The sequence below is a fragment of the Eubalaena glacialis genome, chromosome X, assembly GCF_028564815.1.
Source record: "Eubalaena glacialis isolate mEubGla1 chromosome X, mEubGla1.1.hap2.+ XY, whole genome shotgun sequence".
Classification (NCBI taxonomy): domain Eukaryota; kingdom Metazoa; phylum Chordata; class Mammalia; order Artiodactyla; family Balaenidae; genus Eubalaena; species Eubalaena glacialis.
Genome location: NC_083736.1, coordinates 59,197,670 through 59,225,146, shown reverse-complemented (window position 1 = coordinate 59,225,146; position 27,477 = coordinate 59,197,670). Strand labels below are relative to the sequence as shown.

Sequence of the window (27,477 nt, the reverse complement as noted above, 5' to 3'; positions counted from 1 at the left end):
AAAAGAAATTAACACATCCCCTCCCCAAGGCTGGCCATTCCAGATGTTTTTCAAGACTGATGGCCCTTTTTACTTTACTTCCTCCCCACTTCTCCCTCTCTATTCTGACTTTTTACTTTACTTCCCTCTCTGATTCTATAAAAGAAACTGGCATCCAGACCCCAATAAGATGGGTTTTTGGGGGGACCCTAGTCTGCCATCTTCTCAGTCTGCCGGCTTTCCGAATACAGTCGCTATTCCTTGTCTCAACACCTCGTCTCCCAATTTATTGGCCTGTTGTGCGGCAAGCAGAGCGATCTTGGACTCGGTAACAAATTTAGCTTAGCCAGCCAGGAGCCTTGCTGCTCATGGCTAGGCGGCGCCAGTCAGGGAATATTGGGGCAAGGCCCTAGCAGCTGCGGGGACCATTTGTCCTGAAGATCTTCCCTTCAAAATTCCCTGAAGCGGCACCGGCTACCCCAGCTCTTGGCAGTTGAAGCAAGGAACCGACAAACTTCTATGAGTCGACAGACTCGATTTTGGAGAGTAAGTCACTCTGGCGTGCACATTAGAACATATTCCCCCCTCAATTTGGGCTTTTCCTTTACGGGACAAACCAAGTTTTTTTGGTTGGGGTACCCTGTTGGAAAGGGGAATTGTTGTTGGACTCTACCTGATTTTGAGAACCGGTTTGTTGGGTTTGGTTTTAGTTTTGTGTGTGTTGATGTTGGAATTTGTGCTTTTTGTGTTGGAATATGTGTCTTTTGTGTTCTGGTGTTATCAAACTTACAAAAATGGGAAATACTCCATCTATCCCAAAGGAGAGCCCTTTGGGGCATATATTAGATAAATGGGCAAAACATAGCTGTGAGCCTATGACTAAGAAAGATATGATATACTATTGTAATAGGGTGCGGATCCAATATATGCTAGGATCAGAAGAACAATGGCCCCTGAATGGCTCACTCAATTATTATATGATATCGCCGTTAGAAATGTTTTGCAAAAGAGCAAGGAAAAGAGATGAGATTCCATATGTAGAAGCATTTATGCTATTGCATCAGGAGGAAAAGGAGTCAGAGGGCTGCCACCTTATGGTGCAGTGGTCTGAAAGAAAACCTAAGGGGGAACCTATTCTACAAGGGGAAGAGGGAGAAAATGAGAGTGAGGGTATGTTATTTCAAAACTTAAACCTCCCTCTAGCCTATCCAGCTCCCCCAACGGTTGTTCCAACTGCCCTCCGACCCATGCCGCCAACATATTCACCACCTCCTATTTCCCTTACCCATGGGGATCAAATAGTAGTTTCTATGTTAACCCCTGGAGCACAGGAACCTGGTTTAGTATCACCATCTAAGACCCGACAGAGCACCCAATTTGGACCGGGAGCCGTTTCCGCAGCAGGGCAATTTCCCTTGCTCCGATATCCTCTAAGAGGCCCGGGGACTCCCTTGGACTTGAGGCGCCCAATTCTAATTTTCCCACAAGAGCTCCCAGGTAACATTGACAGTGAGGAATAAGTTGATTGACCTTCTAATAGATACGGTGTCACATATTCTGTGGTAAACACCAAAGTGGCACAGAAAACATCTCAGTCTATCCCGGTCACGGGAGTTTCTGGAGAAGTACAAAACCATTTGTTCTTACAACCTCTAGAATGCCAACTAGGGGACCTCACCATACAGGGCCATGGATCCCGAATGAACGTGGATCCTTCCTCCCCCAAGGTACAGGCCCTTTTGGCTATGCATTTCATGGCCCAGTCTGCCCCAGCCATCAGGCGCAAAATTCAGAAAGCAACTGCTAGTCTTCAGACTCCAAAGAACGATTTGCTCCAATTGGCTTATTTGGTTTTCAATAATAGGTATATGGCCAAAAATGCTGAACGCACGGAGAGAAATATGCAAAAGGTGCAAATGATTGCAGTGGTTTTGTCTGCTCAGAGACCACCAGCTGCGAGGCCGGCTTTTCCTGGACCACTAGGCCCATGGATACACAGACAGGACCAATGTGCCCTGTGTGGACAAAAGGCACTGGAAGGAGAGTTGCGATCGATGTGCTCTTTGCAAACAGCCAAGGCATTGGAAGAAGGAATGCCCCAGACACCAGAGAGTGATGGGGGCCCCTCGGCCATTGACGGTTTCACAATCAGAAGACTGAGGGGGCCCGAGGCCAAAAGTGGCTCTGCCTAGAGATACCATCTACATAATAAATGTTGAGCCTTGGGTGGTCATTGATGTGGCAGGCCTCCTGATAGAATTTTGCTTATAGATACTGGTGCAACCTTTTCAGTCTTAACCCAAAGGATTGGAAAACTTAGTAACCATAAAGAGTATGTAATGGGGGTGTCAGGGAAAAGGCAGGGCCACACTTTCCTGGAACCCCTTTTGTGCAACATCAATGGCCAGCTGTTTTTACATTCCTTTCTGTTTGTGCCTGATTGTCCCATCCCTTTAATGGGAAGAGGTTTATTAACTAAGTTAGGGGCCACTATGTTTCTTGAGGGGCAAGAGAACCACCCTCACAAATTTCTTAAACCTAGGGAAGATCCTCAAAAATGTTTGTACATAGATTACCAAAATAGGAGGCCACTGGTCTGACTAAATTAACCATAGCTGATATTCAGAGCCTGATTGGAATTTTGGAAGAGGCCTTCTCCCCTAAGCTAAATGAGGAAAAGTAAAACTTTCCAACATAGGTAAATGGGTATGTTAGTCCTTCAATATCATTGAGGTAGCCACACAATTCTTTGAAAAAAGAAAAACAAAACTGTCCTTGTTTTACAAATGTAGTCTTTACAAGACCAGGAGTGTGGCTCCAAAAATAATCCAAAACCCACCAATCCTTTTACCACTCCCAAACCTTCCCTATTTATCTTAAGAGGCTTGTAAGTATTAAACAAAGAGGAAACAAAGTCATCCTAAGAGAAACTTGCCTGTATCTTTGAGATGCCAATGTGCTATCTGGTCTTCTCAGGAACCCTTATCTATGCCATCGTTTTAAAATGCAAAATTTGAAAAAGAGGGTAAAGTAATTTAAAACTTGACTTGTTTTCCATAAATATTAGTAAAAAGGGTTTAGCCATCTAGACAAGCGAGCTTGATTTGTTCCATCTGCCAGAAACCCAACTTTAATCCAACCTCTTAAAAGATGGATTCCTTACCCAGAGAGGGAAAAGAGGAAAGAAAATAGGCAGGCCCAATTATTGGCAGCCCTACAGGGGCAACCCCCATCCAGAGAAACCCTGACCCGTCCCAGCAGAAGCCAAGACCGATGCTGGGTCTGCAGAAAACCTGGCTACTGGGCGAGGGAATGCTTCCACAAGGGCAAGTCTCCTAAGATGCCTTGTCCAAAATGCCAAAAAAGTGGCCATTGGGGAGCCAACTGCCCCTTGGGCCAAAGGGCTCAGGGGCCAGGGGCAGCCCCTCAGATGACCCTGGATTGATGGGACCCTCTGCTCCAAATGGCCCCCCTGTTTAACATCAGTATTACTGGATTGGAACCAAGGGCAAACCTGGATGTGGCAGGTAGGACCATATCTTTCTTATTGGATACAGGGGTGGCCTACTCTGTCCTAGTTTTCCTTCTCTGGACCCTTCTCCTCCGACTCCTGTCAGGTTAAGGAGTCTCAGGTAAACTTACTACTAGGCCCTTTACTGTCCCTTTGTGTTGTTACTGGGAAGGATATACTTTCTCTCATTCCTTCCTGGTCATACCTGAATGCCCCCACCCACTGTTAGGTAGGGACAACATGAACAAGCTGGGAACCAGACTGGTACTTGGGGGAACCACCCCAGTAACACCCCTCCAGTTCTTAGTCTTAGAGACACAGCCCCCTCTGAGAACTGGCACACCAACCTTAGCTAAGTTGCCAGTAGACCCCCAGGTCTGGGCTGATAGAATCCCGGGGAGAGCTATAACCGCCTCCCCAGTGCTTATCACCTTAAAGGACCCAACCTCTTTCCCCAATCAGAAACAATATCCAATTTGCCCAGAAGCCCAAAGGGGACTGCAGCCTCTCATATCCAGATTTTTACTACAGGGGCTACTTATTCCTTACAGTTCTCCTTGCAACACCCCTATCTTACCTGTTAAGAAGCCAAACGGAGAATACAGACTAGTCCAAGACTTAAGAGCTATCAATGAGGCAGTTGTCCCACTCCATCCGGTAGTCCCCAACCCATACAACTTGTTGGGGACCATCCCAGGCACAGCCTCCTGGTTTACTGTGTTAGACTTAAAGGATGCTTTCTTTTCCATACCTCTGTACCCCCAGTCCTACTACCTCTTTGCTTTTGAGTGGCATGAGGAAGGGAATAGAGGACAACAACTCACCTGGACAGTCCTACTTCAAGGGTTCTGAGACAGCCCTCACCTTTTTATCCAGGCCCTGGCCAAGGACCTCCAAGATCTACATCTGGCGGAAGGGACTATCATCCAGTATGTGGATGACCTTCTTATTTGCTCCCCAGACCATGAGAGAGCCTTAACTCATGCTACCCAGACCTTCAATTTTTTGGCCAAGAAAAGCTATAAAGTTTCTAAGTCTAAGGTACAATTGGCATAGCAGGAAGTCAAATATCTGGGAGTAATCCTCTCCCCAGGGGAACAAAGTATCTCCCCAGATAGAATACAAGGGATTTAGATCTGCTGGAACCAACTATCCGAAAGCAGCTCTGAGCCTTTTTAGGCTTCATGGGGTATTACAGACTATGGATTCCTAACTACGGACTAAAAGCACAACCTCTTTATGAGACCTCGAAAGGAAAATCTGACTCTAAACCTCTGCTCTCGGGCCCTAACCAAACCCAAGATTTCTAACAGCTAAAGACATTACTATCTCAGGCCCCAGTCTTGGGAATCCCAAGAACTGATAGACCTTTCCAACTATTTGTGGCAGAAAAACAAGGGATGGCTTTAGGAGTCTTAACTCAGGAACTTGGCCCTGTCTGGAGACCTGTAGCATATCTGTCAATGAGACTGTACCTGGTGGCCACTGGATGGCCCAACTGTCTTAGGGTAGTTGTTGCCTTGGCCTTATTAGTGGAAGAAGCCTCCCCTGACAGTATATACCTCCCATCAGGTTACCTCTCAGAAGAGAAAGGCCATTCTGGCTCACAGATAGCAGGATCCTCAAATATCAGGCATTACTGTTGGAGAATCCAGACTTACGTGTCATGGTCTGCTCCTCTTTAAATCCAGCTACCATGCTCCCCCTGTCTGAAGAAGGTCTACCAGTTCACCAATGTGAAGACAATATATCATTCCTTGTTGCCCCGACCAGATCTAACTGATATTCCACTACAAAACCTGAGGAGGTTTGGTTTACTGATGGAAGTAATTTTGTTTCTGAAGGATGTAGAAGGGCATTGTATGTGGTGGTCTCCTTGACACAGGTTATTGAGGCCCGGACTCTTACCCCAGAGACCTCAGCCCAATTGGCAGAAATAATTGTTTTAACCTAAGCCTTAACCCTGGCTGAAAATAAGGCCCTTAATATATATACTGACTCTAAATATGCTTTTTTGGTTCTGCATGCTCATGCTGTTATCTGGAAGTAATGTGGCTACTTGATGGTCCAAAACAATCCAGTTAAGTATGGACCTCAAATTCTCTCCCTCTTGGAGGTAGTCCTCAAGCCTTCCCAGGTAGCAGTGATTCATTGCAGAAGTCACCAGAAGGGTGACGATGAAATAACAAAAGGAAATTGGCTAGCTGATCAGGCTGCCCGACAAGCAGCCCTTCAGCCCTTTGTGATAGATGGTGCCTTAGTTCCTTCCCTTAGTTCTTTCCCTTCCCTGTCTTACCTGCCTAAGGAAATCAAATGGGCCATAAATCATGGGTACCACCTTGACCCAGATGGATGGTACTGGAGAGAGGACTTAACTCACCTGTCCCAATCGCTCCAATGGAAAATTATTAGATTTTTGCATGAGGCCTGTCACCTAGGGAGAGATGCCTCATACCAGATTGTTTCTTCTATCTTCTCTGGGAAGGGACTTTACAATGTAGTTAATAAGGTAACCTCATCATGCCCTATTTGTATGACTAACAATCCTCAGGGAAATAAGCCACCCCCGTTGGCCCTTCTATCTCAGAGACACAGAACATATCCAGGGGAAGACTGGCAAATGGACTTTACAATGGTTCCTCCCTACTGAGGATATAAGTACATTTTGGTGTTTGTGGACACCTTTACTGGTTGGGTGGAAGCTTTCTCCACCAGGACAGAAAAAGCTTCAGAGGTAGCCCAGAAGCTTTTAACTGAAATCTTCCCTAGATTTGGCCTCCTGCTGTCTCTTCAGAGTGATAATGGTCCTGCCTTTGTTTACCAAATTATTCAGCAGATATCCAAGGCTCTAGATATTGAGTACCACTTTCATTCTTCCTGGAGACCCCAATCCTCAGGAAATGTAGAAAGAGCCAACCAACATTTAAAGAATACCTTAAGAAAAATAACCCAAGAGACCTCTCTCAGTTGGAAGGAAGCCTTCCCTATTGCTCTTTTAAGGATCAGAACATCCCCAAAGGCCTTACTTAACCTTAGCTCTTATGAAATGCTGTATGGTAGGCCTTTCTTATGAGGGGACCTACTGATGTACTCTGTCACCTCCTTTGGACAATTCCAAAAAGCCCTCCAGAAATATGTGGTAAAAAGGCTTCCTTCCCCAGAGTCTTCTCCTTGCCTCTACTCTGCAGGAACACAAGTATTCATCAAAACTTGGAAGGATGGCTCTCCTTGTTCTCAACTTCAGCTGACCTGGAAGGGACCCTATCCAGTCTTGCTCTCTTCTCCTACAGCTGTTAAAGTACCAGGGATCGCCAGTTGGATCAGCCTGAAGTGATCCACAGTGTCTTTAGAGGAATTTTTTTGGTTTGTGGGTATACGCCTCTTAGAGAGAAGCATTCTCAATCTTACCATGATGGTCCAGGAATCCTGGAAGGCTACGGTAGCAGCCACTGAGGAGCAACAGTCAGCCCTAGATTCTCTGGCTGAGGTGGTTTTACAAAATAAGAGGGCCCTCAATGTTATAACACAGCGGTCCCCAACATTTTTGGCATCAAGGACTAGATTCATGGAAGACAATTTTTCCACAGACTGGGTGGGGGGCAGGGATGGTTCAGGCAGTAATGTGAGTGATGGGGAGCAGCAGATGAAGCTCCAGTCGCTTGTCCACCACTCACCTCCTGCTGTGTGGTGTGGTTCCTAACAGGTCACAGACCGGTACCAATCCACAACTAGGGAGTTGGGGACCCCTGTTATAACAGCTGAGGCCAGGGGTGTCTATGCCCTGCTAAATGAAACATGCTGCTTCTATGTTAATACCTCCAGCCAGGTTGAAGAAAACCTTCTGGTTTTAAAGAAAAACATCAAAATAATAGAAGATCTGAAAGAGAGAGCAGGACAGGGCCCTAGCTGGCTTTCTACCCTCCTCTCCTCTGTGGAGACCCAGATATGGACATGGCTGTTGCCCTTGTTGGGACCATTAGTCCTGACAGCCTTTGTTTTGTTATTAGGCCCTTGTATCATAAACCTACTTGTTCGACTCATTTCAGAACGCATACAGGCTGTTCGATTCCAAATGGTTCTGCGAGGTAGCTACCAGCCCATTCAGCCTGACCCTGAGATCAAGATCTACATGGGACCCCTTGATGGTCATCACTCCAGCCTACCTCTTAGCTGAAGGAGAGCAAGAGGAGGGACCCAATCAAGACTCTGCCCCTTAACAGCAGGAAGCAGCCAGAGCAGTCATCGCCCATGTCCCAAAGAATTGGGTCCCATACTCTTGAGGGGGGAATGTTAGGTAGTTAGTCAGACATTAACAGCAAGGAGGTGACAGTGGTGAAAAGACAAGAAGGAAACAAGTCCCACCCCAACCCTCTGGGCACCCTCCCCTGACATTAGGAGCAAGGAGGCAACAGTAGCAAAAAGACAAGAAGGGAGTAGTCGAGTCACACCTCAACCATCTGAGGACCCTGCCCTGACATTAGCAGCAAGGAGGTGACAGTGGTAAAAAGACAAGGGAGGAATAGTCAAGTTACACCCCACCCAAAATGGGTGAAACCATGGTCAGGTGGTGGGCAACATATCCTGATACAGATAAAGAGGGAACCCAATAACACGAGGGAACTTCTCTGGGCTGCACATGCCCAGACCAGACAGGCATATAACCTATAGTAAACCCAAACTCATTATACCATCATTATAATAAAATCTGTATGTGGTTTTGCTCCCCCCCCCCACTCCGGGTAGGCTTTTCTTAGTGAATTAAGGGTAAGGGCATGCAGAATAATGAACTTGTTACATAGTTCGGGACTGTCAATCAAATAATGATCCCCTGTCACTCACCCATGATCATGACCCACCTCCTCACAGAACGCTCCTTACAAACACTCTTAAGCCTGTACAGGAGTGCTGGTTTCACTTCACAGAAATAGCTCACTCTCTCTCTGAGAGTGTAACTATGCTTTAATAAACTTTGCTTTGTACTTAAGCCCAAAGTGGTAGCCTGCAATTCTTTGCTTGCTATCACAAGGACAGAGATTGCTGGTCTGGGTCTTCCTTTGACCTCCTTGGTTGAAGCTATTTGACACAATGCACTCCAACCCAGTAACACTACATAAGGGCCCATTATGCAAAGTTTAGAGATCAATAAATATTTAAGGAATAAATGAATGAAAAAAATGGAAAATAAACAAATCCTGCAAGATGACCTGTTTTAGCCTGAACCTGCAAAATGTCCTTTTGCAATTTTAAAAAGCTAGGACCTAAAATACTATCTTAAAAGCAATATAAAACCTAGGACTTGAAAGTTACAGAATGTTTTAGTGACACTACAACTCACTTTGTTCTGTCAAGTGGCTTAGATATGTCTCACGATCTAGGTTCCAAGCCAAATTCTGTCTAGCAGATGGGTCACTGGCCTCTCTCTCTGACTTTTTTTTTTGTAGGGTTCAAATATTTCGGCTTCTCCTAGACTTAAAAAAGAACATGGTGGGGCGGCTTCCCTGGTGGCCCAGTGGTTAAGAATCCACCTGCCAATGCAGGGGGCACAGGTTCAAGCCCTGATCTGGGAAGATCCCGCATGCCGCAGAGCAACTAAGCCCGTGCACCACAACTACTGAGCCTGAGTGCTACAACTACTGAAGGCTGCATGCTTAGAGCCCATGCTCTACAACAAGAGAAGCCACCACAATGAAGAGTAGCCCCCACTCACCGCAATTAGAGAAAGCCCATGCACAGCAATGACGACCCAACGCAGCTAAGAAAAAAAAAAATATGGTGGCGTTTACATTTGAAAGCCTTAACTCCACTGAAATGGATCCCCCCCCCAACACCCAAGGAAACAGCTCTCTGAATTAACAAACCCTTTAGGATTTTACCATACATCAGTATGTGAATTACAGGTACACCACTATTGTAAATGTTAAACAAATGCTATTAATGACAAAGCATCATGATTTCAATGCAGTCTCATCCAACACACTGAGGAACAAGAGACATCAATATGTAGTTTGTCTAAGTACCAATCTCATGATAAAGTTATATGAGAATGGGGAAAACAAAATGAATTCAGATTAATGGCACTTAAAAAATCATGAGCAGACTATGGCACTGAACTTTTGACCATGTGAAATGTGATTGCAGAATAAATGGGACTCATCAGTAACTTTCCTAGTCAAACAAGGAATAGATGCTAACAAGGACACAGTTGGCAATTAAAAAAAAATCATGTTGTCCATTATGCACTATTTTTACATGCTCCTAAAAATAAGGTTGAGTGCTGATTTTTTTTTTTTGCTTTCTTTAAATTGTGTGAGGTATCTTTAATATAGTAAATCAACTACTATAAAAGACAAAAGTTTATCTTCCTATCAGCATGAGAGTTTACTATTGGCAAAGACTAGATATGTTGAAACTAATTACCTTGGTAATTAATCTCTTCATTATTCCTTACAAAGCAAAAGAACCAAAAAGTGTCCTTCATAATCAGCAATCCTTGAACAGAACTCCAAAGACAAGGAAGATCTTATATCACCATGAATTCAAAGTTCTCAAAGAAGTCCTGGGTTCTTCTCATCCCCACCTCCAAAACACAAAACACTTAAAGGAGAGTGGGTCTTGGGAAATGGGTCCAATCTAAAGTGTTTTGGGTGGCCTGATCTGGTAAAAAATTGATTTTAGCAGATCCATACCTCTTCCCCTCAAGAATCACTCTAGTTTATGCCTATTAGGGAGGGGGGCAAAGTTACCTTTGGTCCTTTGGACACAGAAATCACTCTCTGCTTTTCACCACCCACTGCATCATTCTGATTACTGGAATATTGTGTACAGGTCACTTAACTTTCTTGTTACTATGCTTCTAGTTTCCCCTCATTAAAACAGGGGAGATGTCTAGCCTCCTTTACACAGCCTATTATGATGCTGTGATTTTTAAACACATTTTAAAAAGAGGGAGTCAAGATGGCAGAGTAGGAGGACGTTTGTGGGAGCTCACCTTCCCCCACAAACACATCAAAAATACATCTAGACAGATACATGAGAAATACATCTACACGTGGAACTGCTCCTACAGAACACCCACTGAACGCTGGCAGAAGACGTCGGACCTCCCAAAAGGCAAGAAAATCCCCACGTACTTGGGTAGGGCAAAAGAAAAAAGAAATAACAGAGACAAAAGAATAGGGACGGGACCTGCACCAGTGGGAGGGAGCTGTGAAGGAGGAAAGGTTTCCACACACTAGGAAGCCCCTTCGTGGGCAGAGACTGCGGGTGGCAGAGGGGGGAAGCTTCGGAGCCACGGAGGAGAGCGCAGCCACATTGGTGCGGAGGGCAAAGCGGAGATTCCCGCACAGAGGAGCGGTGCCGACCAGCACTCACCAGCCCGAGAGGCTTGTCTGCTCAGCCGCTGGGGCGGGCGGGGGCTGGGAGCTGGGGCTCGGGCTTCGGTGCTAGCCGGGAGGGAGTCCGGGAGAAAGACTGCAGCTGCCAAAGAGGCAGGAGAATTTTTCTTGCCTCTTTGTTTCGCGGCGCGCAAGGAGAGGGGATTCAGAGCGCCGCCTAAACGAGCTCCAGAGACGGGCGCGAGCCGCGGCTATCAGCGCGGATCCCACAGCAACAGGGACGCAGAGGGAAAAACGGAGAGATTCCCGCGCAGAGGCTCGGCGCCGAGCAGCACTCACCAGCCCGAGAGGCTTGTCTGCTCACCCGCCGGGGCGGGCGGGGGCTGGGAGCTGAGGCGCGGGCTTCGGTCAGATCCCAGGGAGAGGACTGGGGTTGGCTGCGTGAACACAGCCTGGAGGGTCTAGCGCACCACAACTAGCCGGGAGGGTGCACGAGAGGAGGTCTGCAGCTGCCGAAGAGGCAGGAGACTTTTTCTTGCCTCTTTGTTTCGCGGCGTGCAAAGAGAGGGGATTCAGAGCGCCACTTAAACGAACTCCAGAGACCGGCGCGAGCCGCGGCTATCAGCGCGGACCCCAGAGACGGGCATGAGACGCTAGGGCTGCTGCTGCCGCCACCAAACAGCCTGTGGGCGAGCACAGGTCGTTCTCCACACCGCCCCTCCTGGGAGCCTGTGCAGCCCGCCACGGCCAGGCTCCCGTAATCCGGGGACAACTTCCCCGGGAGAGCGCACGGCGCGCCTCAGGCTGCTGCAACGTCACGCCGGCTTCTGCCGCCGCAGGCTCGCCCCGCCTCCTCCGTACCGCTCCCTCCCCCCGGCCTGACTGAGCCGGAGCCCCCGAATCAGCTGCTCCTTTAACCCCGTTCTGTCTGGGCAGGGAACAGACGCCCTCAGGGGACCTACATGCAGAGGCGGGTCCAAATCCAAAGCTGAACCCCGGGAGCTGTACGAACAAAGAAGAGAAAGGGAAATCTCTCCCAGCAGCCTCAGAAGCAGCGGATTAAAGCTCCACAAACAACTTGATGTGCCTGCATCTGTTGAATACCTGAATAGACAACGAATCATCCCAAATTTAGGAGATGGACTTTGGGAGCAGGATATATTAACTTTTGCCCTTTTCCTTTTTTTTGTGAGTGTAGATGTGTATGCTTCTGGGTGAGATTTTGTCTGTATAGCTTTGCTCTCACCGTTAGTCCTAGGGTTAGGTCCGTCCGTTTTTTTTTTTTTTTTTTTTTTTTTTTTTTTTTTTGGCTTAAAAAATTTTTTTTCCCTAATAAATGTTTTCTTAATAATTTTTTCCTTATTTTCTATTTTTAAAAAAATTTTTAATAAGTTTTTTCATATTTTTTATTTTAAAAAATTAAAAAATTTTTTTTCTTAATAAATTTTTTCTAAATAATTTTTTTATTTTTAGTATAAAAAATTAATAAATCTATTTTTAAAAAAAATTAAAAATTTTTTTTTCTTAATAAATTTACTCTTAATAATTTTTTTTCTTATTTTTTATTATAATTGCTTTATTTTATTTTATTTTATCCTCTTTTTTTCTTTCTTTCCATTTTTTCTCCCTTTTATTCTGAGCCGTGTGGATGAAAGGCTCTTGGTGCTCCAGCCAGGCATCAGGGCTGTGCCTCTGAGGTGGGAGAGCCAACTTCAGGACACTGGTCCACAAGAGACCTCCCAGCTCCACGTAATACCAAACGGCGAAAATCTCTCACAGATCTCCATCTCAACATCAAGACCCAGCTTCACTCAACGACCAGCAAGCTACAGTGCGGGACACCCTATGCCAACCAACTAGCAAGAGAGGAACACAGCTCCATCCATTAACAGAGAGGCTGCCTAAAATCATAATAAGGCCACAGACACCCCAAAACACACCACCAGACGTGGACGAACCCACCAGAAAGACAACATCCAGCCTCATCCACCAGAACACAGGCACTAGTTCCCTCCACCAGGAAACCTACACAACCCACTGAACCAACCTTAGCCACTGGAGACAGATACCAAAAACAACGGGAACTACGAACCTGCAGCCTGTGAAAAGGAGACCCCAAACACAGTAAGATAAGCAAAATGAGAAGACAGAAAAACACACAGCAGATGAAGGAGCAGGGTCAAAACACACCAGACCTAACAAATGAAGAGGAAATAGGTAGTCTACCTGAAAAAGAATTCAGAATAATGATAGTAAGGATGATCCAAAGTCTTGGAAATAGAATAGACAAAATGCAAGAAACATTTAACAAGGACGTAGAAGAACTAAAGAGGAACCAAGAAACGATGACAAGCACAATAAATGAAATTAAAAATACTCTAGATGGGATCAATAGCAGAATAACTGAGGCAGAAGAACGGATAAGTGACCTGGAAGATAAAATGGTGGAAATAACTACTGCAGACCAGAATAAAGAAAAAAGAATGAAAAGAACTGAGGACAGTCTCAGAGACCTCTGGGACAACATTAAACGCACCAACATTCGAATTATAGGGGTCCCAGAAGAAGAAGAGAAAAAGAAAGGGACTGAGAAAATATTTGAAGAGATTATAGTTGAAAACTTCCCTAATATGGGAAAGGAAATAGTTAATCAAGTCCTGGAAGCACAGAGAGTCCCATACAGGATAAATCCAAGGAGAAACACACCAAGACACATATTAATCAAACTATCAAAAATTAAATATAAAGAAAACATATTAAAAGCAGCAAGGGAAAAACAACAGATAACACACAAGGGCATCCCCATAAGGTTAACAGCTGATCTTTCAGCAGAAACTCTGCAAGCCAGAAGGGAGTGGCAGGATATACTTAAAGTGATGAAGGAGAAAAACCTACAACCAAGATTACTCTACCCAGCAAGGATCTCATTCAGATTTGATGGAGAAATTAAAACCTTTACAGACAAGCAAAAGCTGAGAGAGTTCAGCACTACCAAACCAGCTTTACAACAAATGCTAAAGGAACTTCTCTAGGCAAGAAACACAAGAGAAGGAAAACACCTACAATAACAAACCCAAAACATTTAAGAAAATGGGAATAGGAACATACATATCGATAATTACCTTAAATGTAAATGGATTAAATGCTCCCACCAAAAGACACAGACTGGCTGAATGGATACAAAAACAAGACCCATATATATGCTGTCTACAAGAGACCCACTTCAGACCTAGAGACACATACAGACTGAAAATGAGGGGATGGAAAAAGATATTCCATGCAAATGGAAATCAAAAGAAAGCTGGAGTAGCAATTCTCATATCAGACAAAATAGACTTTAAAATAAAGACAATTACAAGAGACAAAGACGGACACTATATAATGATCAAGGGATCGATCCAAGAGGAAGGTATAACAATTGTAAATATTTATGCACCCAACATAGGAGCACCTCAATACATAAGGCAAATACTAACAGCCATAAAAGGGGAAATCGACAGTAACACAATCATAGTAGGGGACTTTAACACCCCACTTTCACCAATGGACAGATCATCCAAAATGAAAATAAATAAGGAAACACAAGACAAGCAGCTCATGCAGCTCAATAACAAAAAAACAAACAACCCAATCCAAAAATGGGCAGAAGACCTAAATAGACATTTCTCCAAAGAAGAGATACAGATTGCCAACAGACACATGAAAGAATGCTCAACATCATTAATCATTAGAGAAATGCAAATCAAAACTACAATGAGGTATCATCTCACACCGGTCAGAATGGCCATCATCAAAAAATCTAGAAACAATAAATGCTGGAGAGGGTGTGGAGAAAAGGGAACACTCTTGCACTGTTGGTGGGAATGTAAATTGATACAGCCACTATGGAGAACAGTATGGAGGTTCCTTAAAAAACTAAAAATAGAACTACCATATGACCCAGCAATCCCACTACTGGGCATATACCCTGAGAAAACCATAATTCAGAAAGAGTCATGTACCAAAATATTCATTGCAGCTCTGTTTACAATAGCCAGGACATGGAAGCAACCTAGGTGTCCATCATCAGATGAATGGATAAAGAAGATGTGGCACATATATACAATGGAATATTACTCAGCCATAAAAAGAAATGAAATGGAGGTGTTTGTAATGAGGTGGATGGAGTTAGAGTCTGTCATACAGAGTGAAGTAAGTCAGAAAGAGAAAAACAAATACAGTATGCTAACACATATATATGGAATCTAAGGGAAAAAAAAAAAAAGAGGTCATGAAGAACCTAGTGGCAAGATGGGAATAAAGACACAGACCTACTAGAGAATGGACTTGAGGATATGGGGAGGGGGAGGGGTGAGATGTGACAGGGTGAGAGAGTGTCATGGACATATATACACTACCAAATGTAAAATAGATAACTAGTGGGAAGCAGCCGCATAGCACAGGGAGATCAGCTCGGTGCTTTGTGACCACCTAGAGGGGTGGGATAGGGAGGGTGGGAGGGAGGGAGATGCAAGAGGGAAGAGATATGGCAACATATGTATATGTGTAACTGATTCACTTTGTTGTAAAGCAGAAGCTAGCACACCATTGTAAAGCAATTATACTTCAATAAAGATGTTTAAAAAAAAAATACATCTACATGTGTAGCAACTCTCACTGAAAACTAACTGGAGGCTGGCAGAAAGGCTCTTCTACAACCAAGGCTATAAAGAAAGATCCACAAGGAGTCAGGCAGAGAGGAGAAATGATCAGGTTGGGACCTGCGCTACTAGCGGGGGACACAGAAGAAGAGGGGTATATCATAGGCTTGGAGATACTCCCTAGGAAGCGAGTGGATGCCAAATATATGGTTCTAGCCACATATTTGGCATTCCAGCACTGGGGTCTCACACTGGGAAGATGAGTCCCCTTAGCTTGTTTGAAAACTGGTGGGACTTACTAGAGGTGCTGTGAGAAACTGAGACTCCATCATGAACAGTATGCATGCACACTTCCTTACTCCCAGGAACAAGGCAAAGAAAGCATATTGAAAACAGCCTGGGGCTCTGGCTGGTTTCTCACAACCGCCCCAGCGTCCACTCCAGCCCTCACTGGGCTACTGTTCCAACTCCACTTTCTCTGGCTCTGCTCTCCACTAGGGTGGAGGTGCTGTTGCTGGGGGAGAGTGCACATTTAGAGGGAATGGGACCAGCTTGGACCCAACCCTTAGGGCTTCTACTCCAGCATCTTGGACCCCAGCCTCATGCCCAATAGGGTGGTGACAACCATTGATCGTAGGAGAAGCCCCAGCTCACATCTGTTTCTGGCTCTAGCTCCTCCATATCCAGCCCTACCATCAACTAGGGTGGTAGCTGTCAGCACACCCCAGGGGAAGATGTGACCTGTGCTCATTTCAGATCCAGCTCTCCCACCAAAGTCACTGGGCACACACAGACTGCATAAGGACACTCTCACAGAAAGACACCCCTTCAAGATCAGGATAAGTAACAGTTTCACTTAACTCTATAGAGACAGAGAAAGTTAAACAAAATGAGAAGGCAAAGGAATGTGTTTCAAATGAATGAAAAAGAACTGCCTCTGAAAAAAAAAAAACCCTAATGAAACAGAGGTAAATAATTTACTAGATAAAGAGTACAAACCATTAGTAATAAGAAGGCTAACTGAACTTGGGAAAAGAATAGACAAGCAAAATGAGAATTTTAACAAGGAACTAGAAAATATAAAAAAGAACTGGTCAGAGCTGAAGGATACAATAACTGAAATGAAAAACACACTGGAGGGAATTAACAGCAGACTAAGTGATACAGAAGATGGCATAAGTGATCTGGAAGATAGTCTAATGGAAACCACCCAATCAGAACAGTAAATAGAAAAACAAAATTTAAAAAAATGAGGATAGTTTAAGGGATCTATGGGACAACATCAAGCATAGTAACATTAACATAAGGGTCCCAGAAGGAGAGGAGAGAAAGTAAGAGGTAAAGAATGTAGTTGATGAATATATGGTTGAAAAATTCCAGAAGAAGAAGAGATTTCCATTCACAGGGAGCACAGAGAGTCCCAAACAACATGAACCCAAAGAGACACATACCAAGGCATATCATAATTAAAATGGCAAAAGTTAAAGACAAAGAAAGAATTTTAAAGGCAGCAATAGAAAATCAAGAGTCACATACAAGGGAACTCCCCCAAAGCTATCAGCTGATGTTTCTGCAGAAACTTTGCAGGCCAGAATGGAGTGGCATGATATATTTAAAGTGCTGAAAGCGAAAAACCTACAACCTAGGATACTATACCCAGAAAAGATATTCAGAATTGAAGGAGAGAAAAAGCACTTCTGAGACAAACAAAAACTAAAAGAGTTCATCAATATTAAACTGACCCTACAAGAAGTTTTAAAAGGTATTTTCTAAGTAGAAAATAAAAGGTTACAACAAGAAGTAAAATTTATAGGAAAGAAATAGTCCTGCTAGTAAAAGCAAATATATAGTAGATGTGGTGGATCAACAATTTACATAAGCAAGTATGAGATTAAAAGACAACAGTTGTAAAATAAACTATAATTACAATAGAGAGTTAAGAGGTAGACATGAAGATATAAAATATGACATAAAAAACACAAACTGTGGGGGAGGGGAGTATAAAATGTAGATTTTTTAGAATGTGTTAGAACTTAAATGACTATCAGTTTAAAACATGACCTATACATTTAGTTATAGGTCAACATATACAAACCCCATGGTAACCTCAAGTCAAAAACCTATGATAGGGACTACCCTGGTGGTACAGTGGTTAAGAATCCACCTGCTAATGCAGGGGACATGGGTTTGAGCCCTGGTCCAGGAAGATCCCACATGCCGTGGAGCAGCTAAGCCTGGGTGCCACAACTACTGAGCCTGTGCTCTAAAGCCCATGAGCCACAACTACTGAGCCCGTGTGCCACAACTACTGAAGCCCACGTGCTTAGAGCCCATGCTCCACAACAAGAGAAACCACCACAATGAGAAGCCCGCACACCGCAACGAAGAGTAGCCCCCACTCGCCACAACTAGAGAAAGCCCGCGTGCAGCAATGAAGACCAAACACAGCCAAAAATAAATAAATAAATTTATAAACAACAACAACAAAAACCTATGATAGATACACAAAAACTAGAGAGAAAGAAACACAAGCATACCACTAAAAAATCATCAAACCACAAGAGGAAGAAAAGAATAGAGAAGAACTACAGAAACCACCAGAAAACAAGTAACAAAATGTCAATAAGTACATACTTATCAATAATCACTTTAAAACTCAATGGATTAATGCTCCAAATCAAAAGATACTATATATACAAAACCCTAAAATCTCCACAAAAAACTACTAGAATTAATAAATGAATTCAGTAAGGTTGCAGATACAAAATTAATGTAAAGAAATCTGTTGCATTTCTATACACTAAAAATGAACTGTTGGAAAGAGAAATTCAGGAAACAATCCCGTCCACCATCACATCAAAAAGAATAAAATAGCTAGAAATAAAGCTACTTATGGAGGTAAAAGGCATGTACTCAGAAAACTGTAAGACACTGATGAGAGAAATTGAGGACACAAACAGATTGAAAGATATACCTTGTTTTTAAATTGGAAGAATTAATACTGTTAAAATGACTATATTACCCAATGCCACCTACAGATTCAATGCAATCCCTAACAAAGTATCAAGGGCATTTTTCACAGAACTACAACAAATAACTTAAAAATTTGTATGGAAACACAAAAGACCCCTAATAGCCAAAACAACTTAGAAAGAAGAACAGAGCTGGAGAAATAACACTCCCTGAATTCAGACTATACTACAAAGCTACAGTAATCAGAACAGTATGGTACTGGCTCAAAAACAGACACATAACTCAATAGAAAAGAATAGAGAGCCTAGGAAAAAACACACACTTATGGTCAATTAATGTACAACAAAGGAGGCAAGAATATACAATGGAGAAAAGACAGTCTCTTCAATAAGTGGTGCTGGGAAAACTGGACAGCTACATATAAGAGAATGAAATTAGAACATTCTCTAACATCACATAAAAAATAAATTCAAAATGAATTAAAGACCTAAATGTAAGACCGTAAACCATAAAACTCCTAAAGAAAAACATAGGCAGAACACTCTTTGACATAAATCAGAGCGATATGTTTTTGGATCTGTTTCCCAAAGCAAAGGAAATAAAAGTAAAAATAAACAAATGGCACCTAATTAGACTTAAAAGCTACTGCACAGCAAAGGAAACCTTTGACAAAATGAAAAGGCAACCTACTGAATGGGAGAAAATATTTGTTAGTGATACGACTGATATGGGGTTAATGTCCAAAATATATAAACAACACATACAACTCAACATAAAAAAGCCAAACAACTCAATTAAAAAATGGGCAGAAGACCTGAATAGACATTTTTCCAAAGAAGACATACAGATGGCCAACAGGCACATGAAAAGATGCTCAACATTGCTAATCATCTCTGAAATCCAAATAAAAACTAAAGTGAGACATCACCTCACACCTGTCAGAATGGCTATTGTTAAAAGGACCACAAAAAATAACAAGTGTTGGTGAGGATGTGGAGAAAAGGGAGCCCTACGGTACTGTTGGTGGGAATGTACACTGGTGTAGCCATTATAAAAATACTAAGGAGATTCTTCAAAAAACTAAAAATAGCACTACCATATGATCCAGCCATTCCATCCCTGTGTATATATCTGAAGAGAACAAAATCACTGATTTGGAAAAAATATATGCACCCCAATGTTCATAGCAGCATTATTTACAATAGTCAAGATATGCAAGCAACCTTAGTGTTCATAAACAGATGATTGGATACAGAAGCTGTGGTATATATACAATGAAATATTACTCAGCCTTAAAAAAGAATGAAATTTCGTCATTTGCAACAACTTGGATGGACCTAGAGGGTATTATGCTTAGTGAAAAAGTCAGATAGAGAAAGGCAATTACTGTATGCTACCACTTATATATGGAATCTAAAAAATAAAACGAATGAATATAGCAAAACAGAAACAAACTCACAGATATAGAGAACACACTAGTGGTTATCACTGGGAAGAAGGATGGGGGAGGGGTAATATAGGGGTAGGAGATTAAGAGGTACCAAGTACTATGTATAAAATAAATAAGATACAAGGATTTATTGTACAGCACAGAGAAGAGTCATCATAGAGAAACAGTCAATATTTTATAATAACTATAAATGTAGTAAAATATTGAATTTTACTATCTGATTCAATACTATACAATACTGAATCACTATGTTGTACACCTAAAACTAATATAGTATTGTAAATAACAGTACTTTACTAAAAAATAAAAATATAATATTTGAAAAAAGAATTCTGCAAATGTATTCCCTGCTACTAGAAACTATGTCAGATGGATTTGAGAAGATGGCTGAAGAGTAAGACGCGGAGATCAACTTCCTCCCCACAGATACATCAGAAATACATCTACATGTGGAACTGCTCCTATAGAACACCCATTGAACACTGGCAAAAGACCTCAGACCTCCCCAAAGGCAAGAAACTCCCCACATACCTGGGTAGGGCAAAAGAAAAAAGAAAAAACAGAGACAAAAGAATAGGGACGGGACCTGCACCAGTGGGAGGGAGCTGTGAAGGAGGAAAGGTTTCCACACACTAGAAGCCCCTTTGTGGGTGGAGACTGTGGGTGGTGGAGGGGGGAAGCTTTGGAGCCATGGAGGAGAGCGCAGCCACAGGGGAGCGGAGGGCAAAGCGGAGAGACTCCCACATGGAGGATCAGTGCCGACCAGCACTCACCAGCCCGAGAGTCTTGCCTGCTCACCTGTTGGGGCAGGCGGGGGGTGGAAGCTGAGACTCTGGCTTCGGTCGGATCGCAGGGAGAGGACTGGGGTTGGCAGCGTGAACACAGCCTGAAGGGGGCTAGTGTACCACGGCTAGCCGGGAGGGAGTCCGGGAAAAAGTCTGGACCTGCCGAAGAGGCAAGAGACTTTTCTTCCCTCTTTGTTTCCTGGTGCGCGAGGAGAAGGGATTAAGAGCACTTCTTAAAGGAGCTCCAGAGACGGGCGCGAGTCGCGGCTATCAGCACGGACCCCAGAGACGGGCATGGGACGCTAAGGCTGCTGCTGCAGCCACCAAGAAGCCTGTGTGCGAGCACAGGTCACTACCCACACATCCCTCCCAGGAGCCTGTGCAGCCTGATACTGCCAGGGTCCCGTGATCCAGGGACAACTTCCCCGGGAGAACACACGGCACGCATCATGCTGGTGCAACGTCACACCGGCCTCTGCCGCTGCAGGCTCGCCCCGCATCCGTACCCCTCCCTCCCCCCGGCCTGAGTGAGCCAGAGCCCCCAAATCAGCTGCTCCTTTAACCCCGTCCTGTCTGAGCGAAGAACAGACGCACTCAGGCGACCTACATGCAGAGGTGGGTCCAAATCCAAAGCTGAACCGCAGGAGCTGTGCGAACAAAGAAGAGAAAGGGAAATTTCTCCCAGCAGCCTCAGAAGCAGTGGATTAAAGCTCCACAATCAACTTGATGTACCCTGCATCTGTGGAATACCTGAATAGACAACGAATCATCCCAAATTCAGGAGGTGGACTTTGGGAGCAAGATATATTATTTTTTCCCCTTTTCCTGTTTTTGTGAGTGTGTATGTGTATGCTTCTATGTGAGATTTTGTCTGTATAGCTTTGCTTTCACCATTTGTCCTAGGGTTCTGTCTGTCTGTTGTTTTTTTCCTTTTTTTCTCCTTTAAAAATTTTTTTTCTTAATAATTATTTTTATTTTAATAACTTTATTTTATTTTATCTTTATTTTATTTTATTTTAGCCTCTTTCTTTCTTTCTTTCTATTTTTTCTCCCTTTTATTTTGAGCTGTGTGGATGAAAGGCTCTTGGTCCTCCAGCCAGGAGTCAGTGCTGTGCCTCTGAGGTGGGAGAGCCAACTTCAGGATACTGGTCCACAAGAGACCTCCCAGCTCCAAGTAATATCAAATGGCGAAAATCTCCCAGAGATCTCCATCTCAACACCAAGACCCAGCTTCACTCAACGACCAGCAAGCTACAGTGCTGGACACTCTATGCCAAACAGCAAGACGGGAACACAGCCCCATCCATTAGCAGAGAGACTGCCTAAAATCATAATAAGGCCACAGACACCCCAAAACACACCACCAGACGTGGACCTGCCCACCAGAAAGACAAGATCTAGCCTCATCCACCAGAACACAGGCACTAATCCCCTCCACCAGGAAGCCTACACAACCCAATGAACCAAACTTAGCCACTGGGGACAGACACCAAAAACAACGGGAACTACGAAACTGCAGCCTGTGAAAAGAAGACCCCAAACACAGTAAAATAAGCAAAATGAGAAGACAGAAAAACACACAGCAGATGAAAGAGCAAGGTAAAAACACACCAGACCTAACAAATGAAGAGAAAATAGGCAGTCTACCTGAAAAAGAATTCAGAATAATGATAGTAAAGATGATCCAATATCTTGGAAATAGAATAGACAAAATGCAAGAAATATTTAACAAGGACTTAGGAGAACTGAAGAGGAAACAAGCAATGATGAAAAACACAATAAATGAAATTAAAAATACTCTAGAAGGGATCAATAGCAGAATAACTGAGGCAGAAGAACGGATAAGTGACCTGGAAGATAAAATGGTGGAAATAACTACTGCAGAGCAGAATAAAGAAAAAAGAATGAAAAGAACTGAGGACAGTCTCAGAGACCTCTGGGACAACATTAAATGCACCAACATTCGAATTATAGGGGTCTCAGAAGAAGAAGAGAAACAGAAAGGAATGAGAAAATATTTGAAGAGATTATAGTTGAAAACTTCCCTAATATGGGAAAGGAAATAGTTAACCAAGTCCTGGAAGCACAGAGAGTCCCATACAGGAGAAATCCAAGGAGAAACACGCCAAGACATATATTATGCAAACTATCAAAAATTAAATACAAAGAAAACATATTAAAAGCAGGAAGGGAAAAACAACAAATAACACACAAGGAAATCCCCATAAGGTTAACAGCTGATCTTTCAGCAGAAACTCTGCAAGCCAGAAGGGAGTGGCAAGACATATTTAAAGTGATGAAGGAGAAAAACCTACAACCAAGATTACTCTACCCAGCAAGGATCTCATTCAGATTTGATGGAGAAATTAAAACCTTTACAGGCAAGCAAAAGCTGAGAGAGTTCAGCACCACCAAACCAGCTTTACAACAAATGCTAAAGGAACTTCTCCAGGCAAGAAACACAAGAGAAGGAAAACACCTACAATAACAAACCCAAAACATTAATGTAAATGAGAATAGGAACATACATATCGATAATTACTTTAAATATAAATGGATTAAATGCTCCCAACAAAAGACACAGACTGACTGAATGGATAGAAAAAGAAGACCCGTATATATGCGGTTACAGAGACCCACTTCAGACCTAGGGACACATAGAGACTGAAAGTGAGGGGATGGAAAAAGATACTCCATGCAAATGGAAAGCAAAAGAAAGCTGGAGTAGCAATTCTCATATCAGACAAAATAGACTTTAAAATAAAGACTATTACAAGAGACAAAGAAGGACTCTACATAATGATCAAGGGATCAAACCAAGAAGAAGATATAACAATTGTAAATATTTATGCACCCAACATAGGAGCACCTCAATACATAAGGCAAATACTAACAGCCATAAAAGGGGAAATCGACAGTAACAAAATCATAGTAGGGGACGTTAACACCCCACTTTCACCAATGGACAGATCATCTAAAATGAAAATAAATAAGGAAACACACGCTTTAAATGATACATTAAACAAAATGGACTTAATTGATATTTATAGGACATTCCATCCAAAAACAACAGAATACAGATTTTTCTCAAGTGTTCATGGAACATTCTCCAGGATAGATCATATCTTGGGTCACAAATCAAGCCTTGGTAAATTTAAGAAAATTGAAATCGTATCAAGTATCTTTTCTGACCACAACGCTAAGAGACTAGATATCAATTACAGGAAAAGATCTGTAAAAAATACAAACACATGGAGGTTAAACAATACACTACTTAATAACGAAGTGATCACTGAAGAAATCAAAGAGGAAATCAAAAAATACCTAAAACAAATGACAATGGAGAAACGACGACCCAAAACCTATGGGATGCAGCAAAAGAGTTCTAAGAGGGAAGTTTATAGCAATACAATCCTACCTTTAGAAACAGGAAACATCTCAAATAAACAACCTAACCTTGCACCTAAAGCAATTAGAGAAAGAAGAACAAAAAAAACACCAAAGTTAGCAGAAGGAAAGAAATCATAAAGATCAGATCAGAAATAAATGAAAAAGTAATGAAGGAAACGATAGCAAAGATCAATAAAACTAAAAGCTGGTTCTTTGAGAAGATAAACAAAATTGATAAACCATTAGCCAGACTCATCAAGAAAAAAGGGGAGAAGACTCAAATCAATAGAATTAGAAAAGAAAAAGGAGAAGTAACAACTGACACTGCAGAAATACAAACGATCATGAGAGTTTACTACAAGCAACTCTATGCCAATAAAATGGACAACCTGCAGAAATGGACAAATTCTTAGAAATGCATAACCTGCCGAGATGGAACCAGGAAGAAATAGAAAATATGAACAGACCAATCACAAGCACTGAAATTGAAACCATGATTAAAAATCTTCCAACAAACAAAAACCATGGAGCAGATGGCTTCACAGGCGAATTCTATCAAACATTTAGAGAAAAGCTAACACCTGTCCTTCTCAAACACTTCAAAAATATAGCAGAGGAAGGAACACTCCCAAACTCATTCTACAAGGCCACCATCACCCTGATACCAAAACCAGACAAAGATGTCACAATGAAAGAAAACTACAGGCCAATATGACTGATGAACATAGATGCAAAAATCCTCAACAAACTACTAGCAAACAGAATCCAACAGCACATTAAAAGGATCATACACCATGATCAAGTGGGGTTTATTCCAGGAATGCAAGGATTCTTCAATATATGCAAATCAATCAACGATATGCACCATATTAACAAATTGAAGAGGAAAAGCCATATGATCATCTCAATAGATGCAGAGAAAGCTTTTGACAAAATTCAACACCCATTTATGATAAAAACCCTGCAGAAAGTAGGCATAGAGGGAACTTTCCTCAACATAATAAAGGCCATATATGACAAACCCACAGCCAACATTGTCCTCAATGGTGAAAACTTGAAACCATTTCCACTAAGATCAGGAACAAGACAAGATTGCCCACTCTCACCACTATTATTCAACATAGTTTTGGAAGTTTTAGCCACAGCAATCAGAGAAGAAAAAGAAATAAAAGGAATCCAAATTGGAAAAGAAGAAGTAAAGCTGTCACTGTTTGCAGATGACATGATACTATACATAGAGAATCCTAAAGATGCTACCAGAAAACTACTAGAACTAATCAATGAATTTGGTAAAGTAGCAGGATACAAAATTATTGCACAGAAATCTTTGGCATTCCTATACACTAATGATGAAAAATCTGAAAGAGAAATTAAGAAAACACTCCCATTTACCATTGCAACAAAAAGAATAAAATATCTAGGAATAAACCTACCTAAGGAGACAAAAGACCTGTATGCAGAAAATTATAAGACACTGATGAAAGAAATTAAAGATGATACAAATAGATGGAGAGATATACCATGTTCTTGAACTGGAAGAATCAACATTGTGAAAATGACTCTACTACCCAAAGCAATCTACAGATTCAATGCAATCCCTATCAAACTACCACTGGCATTTTTCACAGAACTAGAACAAAAAATTTCACAATTTGTATGGACACACAAAAGACCCCGAATAGCCAAAGCAATCTTGAGAACGAAAAATGGAGCTGGCACAAAAACAGAAATATAGTTCAATGGAACAGGATAGAAATCCCAGAGATAAACCCATGCACATATGGTCACCTTATCTTTGAAAAAGGAGGCAAGAATATACAGTGGAGAAAAGACAGCCTCTTCAATAAGTGGTGCTGGGAAAATTGGACAGGTACATGTAAAAGTATGAAATTAGAACATTCCCTAACCCCACACATAAAAATAAAGTCAAAATGGATTAAAGACCTAAATGTAAGGCCAGACACTATCAAACTCTTAGAGGAAAACATAGGCAGAACACTCTATGACATAAATCACAGCAAGATCTTTTTTGACCCAGCTCCTAGAGAAATGGAAATAAAAACAAAAATAAACAAATGGGACCTAATGAAACTTAAAATCTTTTGCACAGCAAAGGAAACCATAAACAAGACCAAAAGACAACCCTCAGAATGGGAGAAAATATTTGCAAATGAAGCAACTGACAAAGGATTAATCTCCAGAATTTACAAGCAGCTCATGCAGCTCTATAAAAAAAAAAAAATCTAATCCAAAAATGGGCAGAAGACCTAAAAAGACATTTCTCCAAAGAAGATATACAGATTGCCAACAAACACATGAAAGAATGCTCAACATCATTAATCATTAGAGAAATTCAAATCAAAACTACAATGAGATATCACCTCACACCGGTCAGAATGGCCATCATCAAAAAATATAGAAACAATAAATGCTGGAGAGGGTGTGGAGAAAAGGGAACACTCTTACACTGTTGGTGGGAATGTAATTGATACAGTCACTATGGAGAATAGTATGGAGGTTCCTTGAAAAACTAAAAATAGAACTACCATACGACCCAGCAATCCCACTACTAGGCATATACCCTGAGAAAACCGTAATTCAAAAAGAGTCAGGTACCAAAATATTCATTGCAGCTCTATTTACAATAGCCAGGGCATGGAAGCAACCTAAGTGTCCATCAACAGATGAATGGATAAAGAAGAGGTGGGACATATATACAATGGAATATTACTCGGCCATAAAAAGAAACGAAATTGAGTTATTTGTAGTGACGTGGATGGAGTTAGAGTCTGTCATACAGAGTGAAGTAAGTCAGAAAGAGAAAAACAAATACCATATGCTAACACGTATACATGGAATCTAAAAAAAAAAAAGGTTATGAAGAACCTAGGGGCAAGACGGGAATAAAGACACAGACTTACTAGAGAATGGACTTGAGGATATGGGGAGTGGGAAGGGTAAGCTGTGACAAAGTGAGAGAGTGGCATGGACATATATACACTACTAAATGTAAAATAGATAGCTAGTGGGAAGCAGCCACATAGCACAGGGAGATCAGCTCAGTGCTTTGTGACCACCTAGAGGGGTGGGATAGGGAGGGTGGGAGGGAGGGAGACGCAAGAGGGAAGAGATATGGGAACATATGTATATGTATACCTGATTCACTTTGTTATAAAGCAGAAACTAACACACCATTGTAAAGCAATTATACTCCAATAAAGATGTTAAAAACAAATAGAAACTATGTCAAATATTCTTAATAACACTAATAGCTACATACTGTTGCATGATATTGCAGAAGGAGCATTGGAGTCAGATTCAGGTTTTAATACAAACTGCCATTTATTACTTGTGTAACCTTGGCCGTTACTCAACCTCTGTACTTGAGTTCGCTGACCTGCAGGTTAAATCATAT

At 42.2% G+C, this 27,477-nt stretch overlaps 1 protein-coding gene across 1 annotated transcript in view; it reads right to left on the bottom strand.

The window, feature by feature from the left end:
• ZC3H12B (zinc finger CCCH-type containing 12B) overlaps nucleotides 1–27,477 on the bottom strand; it is a 35,152-nt gene that overhangs the window by 6,779 nt on the left and 896 nt on the right. The window lies entirely within an intron of this gene.